The following is a 13861-nucleotide window of genomic DNA, read 5'->3' on the forward strand; positions in this document are numbered from 1 at the left end:
GTAACATGCAGAGCAGTGTGTATGTGTAACACGCAGAGCAGTGTGTATGTGTAACACGTAGAGAGGTGTGTATGTGTAACATGCAGAGCAGTGTGTATGTGTAACACGCAGAGCGGTGTATTGCTGTGTCCTTCATCAGTGTGTGGGTAAAGTGACTAATTAGAGAATAACTAATTTCGTTCCCCTCATTACGAGCTGCGGATGATATTTTTCTGCGGTTTGTTTCTTGCCTAATTTCCCCGAGTTCAGCAGGAAATCTCAGCGTCCCGGTGACTCCCACAAGACAGAGCTGGAAATGGAAGCTAATTACTAAATCAATACATTAATGTGATCCAGGGGGACCAGCACTGGGGTCACATATCTCCCAATACACAGTAATGCGTGCTGCACCGCTTAATACAGGGGGAGTCCCAACCACTGCACACTGTCTGGCCCGAGAGTTTTCCCCCTCACCAAATACCTACGGTACATCCTCTCTCTCATTCACCTTCTCTCCTCTCTCTCATTCACCTTCTCTCCTCTCTCTCGTTCACCTTCTCTCCTCTCTCTCATTCACCTTCTCTTCTCTCTCTCATTCACCTTCTCTCCTCTCTCTCGTTCACCTTCTCTCCTCTCTCTCATTCACCTTCTCTCTCTCGTTCGCCTTCTCTCCTCTCTCTCGTTCACCTTCTCTCCTCTCTCTCGTTCGCCTTCTCTCCTCTCTCTCGTTCGCCTTCTCTCCTCTCTCTCGTTCGCCTTCTCTCCTCTCTCTCGTTCGCCTTCTCTCCTCTCTCTCGTTCGCCTTCTCTCCTCTCTCTCGTTCGCCTTCTCTCCTCTCTCTCGTTCGCCTTCTCTCCTCTCTCTCGTTCGCCTTCTCTCCTCTCTCTCGTTCACCTTCTCTCCTCTCTCTCGTTCACCTTCTCTCCTCTCTCTCGTTCACCTTCTCTCCTCTCTCTCGTTCACCTTCTCTCCTCTCTCTCGTTCACCTTCTCTCCTCTCTCTCATTCGCCTTCTCTCCTCTCTCTCGTTCGCCTTCTCTCCTCTCTCTCGTTCACCTTCTCTCCTCTCTCTCATTCGCCTTCTCTCCTCTCTCTCATTCGCCTTCTCTCCTCTCTCTCATTCGCCTTCTCTCCTCTCTCTCATTCACCTTTTCTCCTCTCTCTCTCATTCACCTTCTCTCCTTTCTCTCGTTCACCTTCTTTCTCTCTCATTCACCTCTTCTCCTCTCTCATCCACCTTCTCTCCTTTCTCTCATTCCCTTCTCTCCTCTCTCTCTTTCCCCTTCTCTCCTCTCTCTCATTCACCTTCTCTCTCCTCTCTCATTCGCCTTCTCTCCTCTCTCTCATTCACCTTCTCTCGTCTCTCTCTTTCCCCTTCTCTCCTCTCTCTCATTCCCCTTCTCTCCTCTCTCTCATTCACCTTCTTGTCTCTCTCATTCACCTTCTCTCCTCTCTCATTCACCTTCTCTCCTCTCTCTCATTCACCTTCTCTCCTCTCTCTCATTCACCTTCTCTCCTCTCTCTCATTCACCTTCTCACCTCTCTCTCATTCACCTTCTCTCCTCTCTCTCATTCACCTTCTCTCCTCTCTCTCATTCACCTTCTCTCCTCTCTCTCATTCACCTTCTCTCCTCTCTCTCATTCACCTTCTCTCCTCTCTCTCATTCACCTTCTCTCCTCTCTCTCATTCACCTTCTCTCCTTTCTCATTCGCCTTCTCTCCTCTCTCTCATTTGCCTTCTCTCCTCTCTCTCATTCTCCTTCTCTCCTCTCTCTCATTCACCTTCTCTCCTCTCTCTCATTCACCTTCTCTCCTCTCTCTCATTAACCGTCTCTCCTCTCTCTCATTCAACTTCTCTCCTCTCTCTCATTCAACTTCTCTCCTCTCTCTCATTCACCTTCTCTCCTCTCTCTCATTCACCTTCTATCCTCTCTCGCATTCACCTTCTCTCCTCTTTCATTCGCCTTCTCTCCTCTCTCTCATTCAACTTCTCTTGTCTCTCTCATTCACCTTCTCTCGTCTCTCTCTTTCCCCTTCTCTCCTCTCTCTCATTCACTTCTCTCCTCTCTCTCATTCACCTTCTCTCCTCTCTCTCATTCACCTTCTCTCCTCTCTCATTCGCCTTCTCTCCTCTCTCCTCTCTCATTCACCTTCTCTCCTCTCTCATTCTCTTTCTCTCCTCTCTCATTCACCTTCTCTCCTCTCTCTCATTCACCTTGTCTCCTCTCTCTCATTCACCTCCTCTCCTCTCTCTCATTCACCTTGTCTCCTCTCTCTCATTCACCTTCTCTCCTCTCTCTCATTCACCTTGTCTCCTCTCTCATTCACCTACTCTCCTCTCTCATTCACCTTCTCTCCTCTCTCATTCTCTTTCTCTCCTCTCTCATTCTCTTTCTCTCCTCTCTCATTCGCCTTCTCTCCTCTCTCTCATTCCCCTTCTCTCCTCTCTCTCATTCACCTTCTCTCCTCTCTCTGATTCGCCTTCTCTCCTCTCTCTCTTTCCCCTTCTCTCCTCTCTCTCATTCGCCGTCTCTCCTCTCTCTCATTCACCTTCTCTTCTCTCTCTCATTCACTTCTCTCCTCTCTCTCATTCAACTTTTCTCCTCTTTCTCGTTCACCTTCTTTCCTCTCTCTCATTCACCTTCTCTCCTCTCTCTCATTCACCTTCTCTCCTCTCTCTCATTCACCTTCTCTCCTCTCTCTCATTCACCTTCTCTCCTCTCTCTCATTCACCTTCTCTCCTCTCTCTCATTCACCTTCTCTCCTCTCTCTCATTCACCTTCTCTCCTCTCTCTCATTCACCTTCTCTCCTTTCTCTCATTCACCTTCTCTCCTCTCTCTCATTCACCTTCTCTCCTCTCTCATTTATCTTCTCTCTCATTCATCATCACCTTTCTTTTTCTCTCTCCACCTCTCCTCTCCATCTCCTCTCCTTCTTTCCTCCCCTCCTTTTCTTCCTTGTCTGCTTCTCTCCTCCCATCTCTTCTCTTCCTCTCCTCCTCCCCCTCTCCTCCTCCCCCTCTCTCCCGCTCTCCTTCTCTCATCCTCTCCTTCCCAGCCGCCCCTTCTCTCCTTCTCTGCCGCTTTACACCCTCCTACAGTATGTGTTTCTGTCTTTCTGTATCTCCCTTTATATGTTTGGTTCCTTCCCTCTGAGCCCCCATGTCCCGTCGGTGATTACCCCTGGCTAACCTCTTAACGCATCGTTCTGTGAATCGTCCCATGCTCGGATCAGCACTATTGCAGTTGCATTAAAACCCCTCTATGTTTAATCTAGGACCCTATAAATACTTGGGCTGCAATGTAAAACATACATGCACCCTAAAATAATTAATTATTCCACAAGACGGGGAGCATCTTTATTAGTGATTCCATTTAGGACCCTGGAAGTGTCAGAGAGGATGCAGCGCGTTGAGATTCCGAGACCGCCCAGCTGGCTTCTGCTTCTCTTTCCACAGCACAAACCCAGGCCCATTCCTGAATGAAAAGAGGAATAGTGGTAGTTAAAATGCTGAGTGATAATTGAAGAAGATGTTCCACCCCAAAAATGTTCCCCTCTAGGTGTTAAGAAGGGGGACTCTTGAGCAGAACCGCGGTCATTTCAGCTCTGGGGACCCCCTGCTCCCCTATATACATACCCCGGTAGGGGGTGCCGGTAGCAGCTCTGCAGGTTTAAATGTACCAGTCACGTGACGCAGCAGCTTCCAAGCCGCCATTTCGATAGCCCTGACGAGCCCAGCCATAGCTGCTGCCGGCACCCCCTACGGAGGAAAGTATCTCGGGAAACAGGGGGTCCCTGGAGCTGAGATAACCGCGGTTCATCTCCGGAGACCCCCCTTTCCTACCAACTCTATAACCAGAAATGAAAAGGAGAGCCCGAGGAAAACGCGGAACCCCTTCACTGCCGGAAGCCCCCAGGTTTGGTCTGACCCCTCTGCCGTTTCGCTTACAAACACAATTCAACACCGGTTCCTCTCCAATGGCCGATGAGATGGGATGAATGTGCGGCTCTGCGGCGGGCGCGCAGCGATCAGCAGTACTCCCGCTCCCAAGCGTGGCCCTTCATGGCGGGGATTAGCTGCTTAATGTAGTGTCACATATAGCTCCGGTCCCACAGGCGCAGTCTGCACGCTCGGTTACGCTGGGTTTGATGTCAGTACCAGACCGCTGTTATCTTATAAACGCTGCTAAACAAACCCTGGAAACAGGGACGTCAGTGACGCGGCGTGTCACCCGCTCTGAGACCCAGCGCATGCCGTGTGTCACCCGCTCTGAGACCCAGCGCATGCCGTGTGTCACCCGCTCTGAGACCCAGCGCATGCCGTGTGTCACCCGCTCTGAGACCCAGCGCATGCCGTGTGTCACCCGCTCTGAGACCCAGCGCGGGCTGTAACCGAGCCTGAAATTGAGGACATGAACGGGACGATTCTTCTACATATAATCACATTATCCTCCACTTTTGGCCTGGTGTGTGAGGACTGGAACATATTACTGTGCGCTCTGTATCGTAGCTTGTGCACTGAAGTAGGGACATAAAAAAGCTTGGGTGTGAAATCAGAACCTACCGCTCCCTATAACTCCCCCAATTACCCTATATACCCGCTCCCTATAACTCCTCCTATAACCCCCATATAACCCCTCCCTATAACTCCTCCTATTACCCCATATAACCGCTCCCTATAACTCCTCCTATTACCCCATATAACCGCTCCTTATAGCTCCTCCTATTACCCCATATAACCGCTCCCTATACCTCCTCCTATTACCCCATATAACCCCTCCCTATAACTCCTCCTATTACCCCATATAACCGCTCCCTATTACCCCATATAACCGCTCCCTATAACTCCCCCAATTACCCTATATACCCGCTCCGTATAACTCATCCTATAACCCCCATATAACCCCTCCCTATAACTCCTCCTATTACCCCATATAACCGCTCCCTATAGCTCCTCCTATTACCCTATATACACGCTCCGTGTAACTCCTCCTATAACCCCCATATAGCCCCTCCTAGCAGATGAATCACATGGGGCAAAATAGCTGCACAGCAATAAGAGAGATCAGGCAGGGAAATGCTGTTGGAGTCGGACTCTGTCCATAGTTCTTATATATGAATCACTAACGTGCAGCGACGCTGCGAGGGATTAGTAACATGCGCTGCCAGAACAATATGTTTTGACCCCGCAGGAGTTAAAAATGTGAATATTTTCTCTGCGTATATGTTTCCAATGGGGAATTCCCATGTAGACTGCACGTAACACCTTTCCTTTCGCGGTATGTACCTCCGTGGTTGACGCATGACATATTCCCTTGGGACAATGGATTTCCGAGGTATACAGTATGTGACACCCCCCCCCCCACTCAGCCTCTGCTCCCGATACATAATGAAGATGTCCTCAAACTCTGCAAATCCCTGCCATTCGCCCCCTGGCTTGTTCTAGTTAAAACTTCTGCCTTACTTTTCACCCTAAAGCGAGTTTGCTGTCTGTAGTTATCGTCAGACTGATCCCCCTGGGGTGTCTCCCCCTGGAGAGATCGTGAGTCAGACAGAACTGCTGTTTTTTTTGTTATTTTTTTTTTTTTACAGGATTTTGGTGGTTTGACGAGAACAGTTCATCAAAATAATATTATAATAATTTAATAATAATAGTAATAATACAGTTCTGTATCCTCCATGGTTTTTACTATCTTTATTTAATGTCTCTTGGTGGTAATACTGGTTGTCCGTCCGTTCAATGTGTCCTTTCTGTTCTGTTCTTAGCTGGCAATTAAATTGTGGAGACATGTAACAGGTAAACAGGAGTAGCGAGTGTGCTGGCATGCTGTGTTCCCAGAGAAAAGCGAAACACCCTCATTTTACACAAGATTAAAATAGTTACTTTAAAGAGGGTTGAGTTTTTCTGTGGTTTTAAAAATATTAAGCAGGCGTACGTTAATAACGGCACGCAAGGGCCCCTTGTAAGCGCGTTAATAGAGATGGGCATACGATTGGCCCAAAAGTTCGAATCCGTGACTATTCGCAAGCATTAATATTATAGGAACCACATGAGATCAGACCGACCCCCACTTCAGTTATTTTGTTATTTACATTTTCATTTGTGTGAAATATTCGTATTTTCCGTGAGGAATCCGACGCATTTTCGGAAAACGTGACACAAACCGAAGGTACAACGAAAACCAAGCAAAACAAAATCTCCGGATTTCCACGCTTTTGCGGCGGGGGGTGTGGGGTGTGTGGGGGGTGTGGGGAGCTGGTTGAAAAATCACAGCAGTGGATTTTCGCGAATTTGCAAATGTTTACAAAATTCAACGAGTTCTTAGCGAACAGAACTCGAACACATCCACCCATTTCTGCACGCTAGTGGCTTTCAACGCATACCCGCTCTGATCTCTCGCTATGCCCCTGCTGGCCTCCTGCGCTCTGCCTATAACTGTCTCCTCTCCAGCCCTTTCACCTCTACTGCTCTCTCTCGCCTTAAACCTGTCCCCTCACTGCCCCTTACCTGTGGGACTCCCTCACACTCAGTATATGCCGAGCACCTTCTCTCCTCACCTTCAAATCACACCTTAACACTCACCTCTTAAATAAAGCATCCCAATAGCCTGGACTCGTGGCTACAGTCCCACACCCACAGTCACTCCTACCAAGCACTGCCATCTACTGCACATACCCACCATCAAGGCCAGACACTGTCATCTACTGCACATAGCCACCATTAAGGCCAGGCACTGCCATCTACTGCACCTAAACACCAGCAAGGCCAGGCACTGTCATCTACTGCACTTACCCACCATCAAGGCCAGGCATTGCCATCTACTGCACCTACCCACCATCAAGGCCAGGCACTGCCGTCTACTGCACCTACCCACCATCAAGGTCAGGCACTGCCATCTACTGCACCTACCCACCATCAAGGCCAGGCACTGCCATCTACTGCACCACCCCATCATCAAGACCAGGTACTGCCATCTACAGCACCTAAAACACCATCAAAGCCAGGCACTGCCATCTACTGCACCGACCCACCATCAAGGCCAGGCTCTGCCAGCCATCTACTGCACCGACCCACCATCAAGGCCAGGCTCTGCCATCTACTGCACCTACCCACCATCAAGGCCAGGCACTGCCATTTAGTGCAATGACCCACCATCAAGGCCAGGCACTGCCAACTACTGCACTTACCCACCATCAAGTCCAGGCACTGCCATCTACTGCACCTACCCACCATCAAGGCCAGGCACTGCCATCTATTGCACCGACCCACCATCAAGGCCAGGCTCTGCCATCTACTGCACCGACCCACCATCAAGGCCAGGCTCTGCCAGCTACTGCACCTACCCACCATCAAGACCAGACACTACCATCTACTGCACCGACCGACCATCAAAGCCAGGCTCTGCCATCTACTGTATTTAGTCCTTCACCTGCAGCTCTGTACGTCTCCCAACATACCGTTTAGATTGCAAGCTCTCCGGGGCAGGTATTTCCTTTCCTATTATCTGATCTACTGGTTGCACTTATTGTACTATAACTCCCTGTACTGTGCTCTTTTATAAAGCGCTGAGTACACTGTGTGCTCCATACAAATGTACACATACGGTCTGCGTGTGAATCCTGGGCCTTTGGGGCGAGCTTCTCTCCATTCCCGCCTCTTGCCTTCATTATGCAGAGCGTGGCGATTGTAACGGCTTATTTAGCGTGTGCTTTGAATTACAGTGTTGACCTTGTGAATAAGAGACCTTTTTTTACTTATTTAATGGTGAATTTATTTAACCTCCGCTTCAGCGCCACAAATCTCTCCGCTGCTTAGGCTGTAAATGTGAGTTATTGGTGTCTCGTCGCCCACGGGGCGATCTGCTACTGCAGATTATTCATTATTACACAAAATGCAAATGACGCACTTATGCCTAAAAGACCTGCTGAATTTTAACATTGAACGAGTGTTGTGTAACTCAATTATTCTCGTTATCGGCAGACTGGGCGTTATTAGTCAAATATTATTCAATTGTTAAATTCTCGCCTCCGTGCTTTAACCCTTGATGTAAAGCAGCGTTTCCACCAAGCAGCTGAAGAGGTGGCCAGTGAGGGGTGGGTGGTCCATGGAAATCTCTCTTCCACATTACAAGGTGGGACCCGATCTTCAAGGAGAGCACTGAAATACAGGAGGATTCCTGGGTGTAAAAATCCAGAGAGTGTGTATATATAGCAAATGGAAATATTACTGTATGTTCATTTGTATGTTTTATGTATATATGTACACACACACACACACACACACACACACACACACACACACACACACACACACACACACCATCTTCCACATCTTCAGCCCATGTCAAGCAACTGCTGGAGGAAGGACCCTCCAATGGTCTGCAGTAGAAAGTCTCTCCTCCCGCCCATAATCGTTATAGGGGTATAGTTACATGAGGCAATAGGAGAAGTGTTAGGGAGGGATTATACGGGGTAATAGGAGGTGTTATAGGGAGAGGTTATATGGGATAATAGGAGGTGTTATAGGAAGAGGTTATATGGAGTAATAGGAGGAGATATAGGCAGCGGTTATATGGGACAATAGGAGTTACAGGGAGCAGTTATAGGGGGTAATAGGAGTGATAGGGAGGGGTTATATGTGGTAATAGGAGGAGTCATAGGGAGGAGTTGTATGGGGTAATAGGAAGAGTTGTAGGGAGGTGTTATATTGAGTAATAGGAGGAGTTATAGGGAGCAGTTATATGGGGTAATAGGTAGAGTTATATGGGGGGTTTATATGGGGTAATAGGAGTAGTTATAGGGAGCGGTTATATGGGGTATTAGGAGGAGTTATGGGGAGCAGTTATATGGGGTAAGAGGATAAGTTATAGGGATCGGTTATATGGGGTAAGAGGAGAAGTTATATGGAGTAATAGGAGGAGTTAAAGGGAGTTGTTATATGGGGTAATAGGAGGAGTTCTAGGGAGAGGTTATATGGGGTAATAGGAGGAGTTATAGGGAGTGGTTATATGGGGTAATAGGAGGAGTTATAGGGAGCGGTTATATGGGGTAAGAGGAGAAGTTATAGGGAGAGGTTATATGGGGTAATAGGAGAAGTTATAGGGAGAGGTTATATGGGGTAATAGGAGTGTGGACGGACGTTCACAGAGGTACACAATTAGGAGGCTTTATAATGTGAAATTATAATAGGCTTTATTGTGCCTGTTCCTTTTCATCAGGAAAATTATCCAAACACAGGGGGGGGGGGGGGAACAAAGCTTCCATTCACTTGGGAGTATTTCTAGTGAAACACTATGCAATAATTCACATCTCCCTTAGTCAAGCAGTTCTCGCAGCCCCAAAACATATAGCATGAAATAAGCAGATATAAGCAGTCTCTTAAGAATAAAAGTCTTATCTGTTTCTTGGAGGGAAAATCTCACTTCCTTGTTCAGCTTCAGGTGTAGTAGTTTTCCCTGTGTCTTGAATTCAGCTCTGCTGTGCAGAGCTCAAGACCGGTCAGCTCCAGAGATCTGGGTTTCTTTTGGTCAGTCTCTCCTGGGACTCAAGAACCTCTGCTCTGTCTCTCCAAAGGTCAGCTCTCAGTCAGAGCTAGGGAGGAGTTACTTCCTGTCTGAACAGACAGGTTTTTGTAAGCAATCTAATCAGGCAGGTGGTGTTTAGTAATTAACTACCACACTGCTAGATTAAAGGCACATTACTGAACAGGGATAAGTCCCCTGTTATAAGGAGGAGTTATAGTGAGTGGTTATATGGTGTAATAGGGGGAGTTATAGGGAGTGGTTATATGGTGTCATAGGAGGAGTTATAGGGAGCGGTTATATGGGTAATAGGAAGAGTTATAGGGAGCGGTTATATGGGGTAATAGGAGGAGTTATAGGGAGAGGTTATATGGAGTAATAGGAGGAGTTAAAGGGAGAGGTTATATGGGGTAATAGGAGGAGTTAAAGGAAGCATTTATATTGGATAACAGGAGTGAGACGGGAGACCAGGTCTCTTTCACGGGATCAGACACTAGATAGGACAGGGAGATCAAATAAACGGGTGTTTATTTCGTCCTGAGCCAGCAGACACAATACAAAATCCAAACAGACCTTATACTACAAACTTCAGCACTATACAGAGGGAATCCCAATCGCTTAGGTGCCTGGCGCTACCGGAATTATTACTTTCCTGGAGCACCTTCCACTTCTGTAGTAAGTCTGGAGTCTCCAGGCAGCGCTGGGTGCAAGATAGAGGAAAGCAAGTTCAAATCTCCCGCTCTGCGTACACGCAGCCCCGACTTGCGGTGTCTCTGGCACGTCCTCGGAGCCCCCCGCTTAGTGTATCTGCCGCCAGCCCAGGAGAGATCTGTGGAGCTCAGATCGGCCACTGCTTTCATAGAGTCCCGGTCTCCGTAGGAAATCATGGAGAACGGGGCAGCGACCAATCCAGTGCGGATGCTCCGTAGTGAGCCAATCACAGCGTGAAGGTTCGCCTGTGTGGGCCAATCCTGGCTGGGGGTGTGATGGGGAGGCTGAGGCAAGGAGGGCAGGAATTAGGAACCGACCAATGAGAGCAACGCCTACCTCCCTCTGCTCTCAGTGCCGGATCTCTCTCTCCGGAGGAGACGGGCGCCTCTCTGTCTGGGCAGACAATGGCTCAGCTCCTCAGACCAACGTCTCCCAGATAGGACGGCCCATCCCCATCTTTCATTGCCTCCGATCCCCCCCCCCTCAGGGGAACCAGCACAACCCGGGTTCCTGGGCATACAGACTGGGTAATCGTATCCCCAGCCGGGCATGTCCAGGGAACAAAGAAATACAACTGAGATTGCACCACTTTCTCCCATATAAGTCTTCCCAGCAATCAAAGGCAGGTGGAGAGATGATCCCGGCCTGGCGATACCGGGGGGCTCCTTGTTCCGGGACAGGATGCTTATGGAAAGGCGACACAATCATGAATGGCAAAGCAATGAATCCGGCTGTTTGTGTTGTGAGTTGAGGTTAACGCTCCGGATAGAACACATCAGTCAGGGAATTCTCACCCAGATCCTGTTAGGGGTAAACTGGTCAAAGGTGTGAAGGACTTATTGGGAATTCACAAAGTGCCACAGTAACCCCATAACTGCCACAGGTCACGCAGAGCGGTGTGTATGTGTAACACGCAGAGCGGTGTGTATGTGTAACACTCAGAGTGGTGTGTATGTGTAACATGCAGAGCAGTGTGTATGTGTAACAAGCAGAGCGGTGTGTATGTGTAACACGCAGAGCGGTGTGTATCTGTAACACACAGAGGAGTGTGTATGTGTAACACGCAGAGCAGCGTGTATGTGTAACACGCAGAGCGGTGTGTATGTGTAACACGCAGAGCGGTGTGTATGTGTAACACGCAGAGCGGTGTGTATGTGTAACACGCAGAGCGGTGTGTATGTGTAACACGCAGAGCAGCGTGTATGTGTAAAACGCAGAGCAGTGTGTATGTGTAACACGCAGAGCAGTGTGCATGTGTAACACGCAGAGCGGTGTGTATGTGTAACACGCAGAGCGGTGTGTATGTGTAACACGCAGAGCGGTGTGTATGTGTAACACGCAGAGCGGTCTGTATGTGTAACACGCAGAGCGGTGTGTATGTGTAACACGCAAAGCGGTGTGTATGTGGAACACGCAGAGCGGTGTGTATGTGTAACACGCAGAGCGGTGTGTATGTGTAACACGCAGAGCGGTGTGTATGTGTAACACGCAGAGCGGTGTGTATGTGTAACACGCAGAGCGGTGTGTATGTGTAACATGCAGAGCAGTGTGTATGTGTAACACGCAGAGCCGTGTGTATGTGTAACACGCAGAGCCGTGTGTATGTGTAACACGCAGAGCAGTGTGTATGTGTAACACGCAGAGCAGTATGTGTAACACACAGAGCAGTGTGTATGTGTAACACACAGAGCGGTGTGTATGTATGTGTAACACGCAGAGCGGTGTGTATGTATGTGTAACACGCAGAGCAGCGTGTATGTATGTGTTACACGCAGAGCAGCGTCTATGTATGTGTAACACGCAGAGCAGCGTGTATGTATGTGTAACACGCAGAGCAGCGTGTATGTATGTGTAACACGCAGAGCAGTGTGTATGTGTAACACGCAGAGCAGTATGTGTAACACGCAGAGCAGTGTGTATGTGTAACACGCAGAGCAGTATGTGTAACACACAGAGCAGTGTGTATGTGTAACACGCAGAGCGGTGTGTATGTATGTGTAACACGCAGAGCAGCGTGTATGTATGTGTTACACGCAGAGCAGCGTCTATGTATGTGTAACACGCAGAGCAGCGTGTATGTATGTGTAACACGCAGAGCAGCGTGTATGTATGTGTTACACGCAGAGCAGCGTGTATGTATGTGTAACACGCAGAGCAGCGTCTATGTGTAACACAAATAATCCCTTGTATTTCCCTTCTATATCCGAGGTGTTAAAAGATCTAGGAATATGTTGACATTACCATTTCCCCCTTTGCTAAGGTAACTGTACTGGGAAATAGGTAATTCATAACTTGAACATTTTCATCCCAGGAAAAAACCTGCAGGACGCATTTAAATGAACAGAGATCTCTGGGGAGAGATGAGATATCTCCTATTGGACCAGCACTGAAAAGAAGGTCAAACATTCCCCCGCCCTGTATTATGGAGGTATAGCGAGACAGTGAGAGCCCAGCGCCGCTGTGCGCCGTCCATCACACGACAAATCTCACCCACGGTAATAATGTAGATTTAATGCAGCCAGTGTCAGAGCAGCAATATACCATTGTGATATGGTACAAATCTATTTCAAGTGTTTATAGAACCTGTGTTCATACAATTGTCCCGTATTAACCATATTACTGCCAGAATATTGCAAAGTATTGTCCAATGACCATAAGACAAATGATCTGTACCCAATATACATATACCCTATAAACATTACATACCTATAAAGGGATTATCTGTACTCAATATACATATATCCTATAAACATTACATACCTATAAAGGGATTATCTGTACTCAATATACATATACCCTATAATCATCACATACCAATAAAGGGATTATCTGTACCCAATATACATATACCCTATAAACATTACATACCAATAAAGGGATTATCTGTATCCAATATACATATACCCTATAATCATCACATAACTATAAAGGGATTATCTGTACCCAATATACATACAGTATACCCTATAATCATCACATACCTATAAAGGGATTATCTGTACCCAATATACATATACCCTATAATCATCACATACCTATAAAGGGATTATCTGTACCCAATATACATATACCCTATAAACAGCACATACCTATAAAGGGATTATCTGTACCCAATATACATATATCCTATAAACATCACATACCAATAAAGGGATTATCTGTATCCAATATACATATACCCTATAATCATCACATACCTATAAAGGGGTTATCTGTCCCCAATATACATATACCCTATAATCATCACATACCTATAGAGGGATTATCTGTACCCAATATACATATACCCTATAATCATCACATACCTATAGAGGGATTATCTGTACCCAATATACATATACCCTATAATCATCACATACCTATAGAGGGATTATCTGTACCCAATATACATATACCCTATAATCATCATATACCTGTAGCCAGGTCACCTGATGGCTACTATTTTGCCCCAGGGCTGGCAGTAAACCCTGGTACTATCAGGTTGCCAGTAGTTGCTATTGGGTATTCCCTCTCCCCTTTGGTACTGCACTTGAGTGACAGCAAGGGGTGGGACATCCTGTTGTAGCTGGGATAACGAGGTGCCCGCCTTCTGGCTGCACTTAAGGGCAGGACCGCACTAAAGTTGGTAGTTGTTCCTTCCCCTCTGCGGA

This window comes from Ascaphus truei, chromosome 10, assembly GCF_040206685.1.
Source record: "Ascaphus truei isolate aAscTru1 chromosome 10, aAscTru1.hap1, whole genome shotgun sequence".
In the NCBI taxonomy this organism is placed as follows: Eukaryota; Metazoa; Chordata; class Amphibia; order Anura; family Ascaphidae; genus Ascaphus; species Ascaphus truei.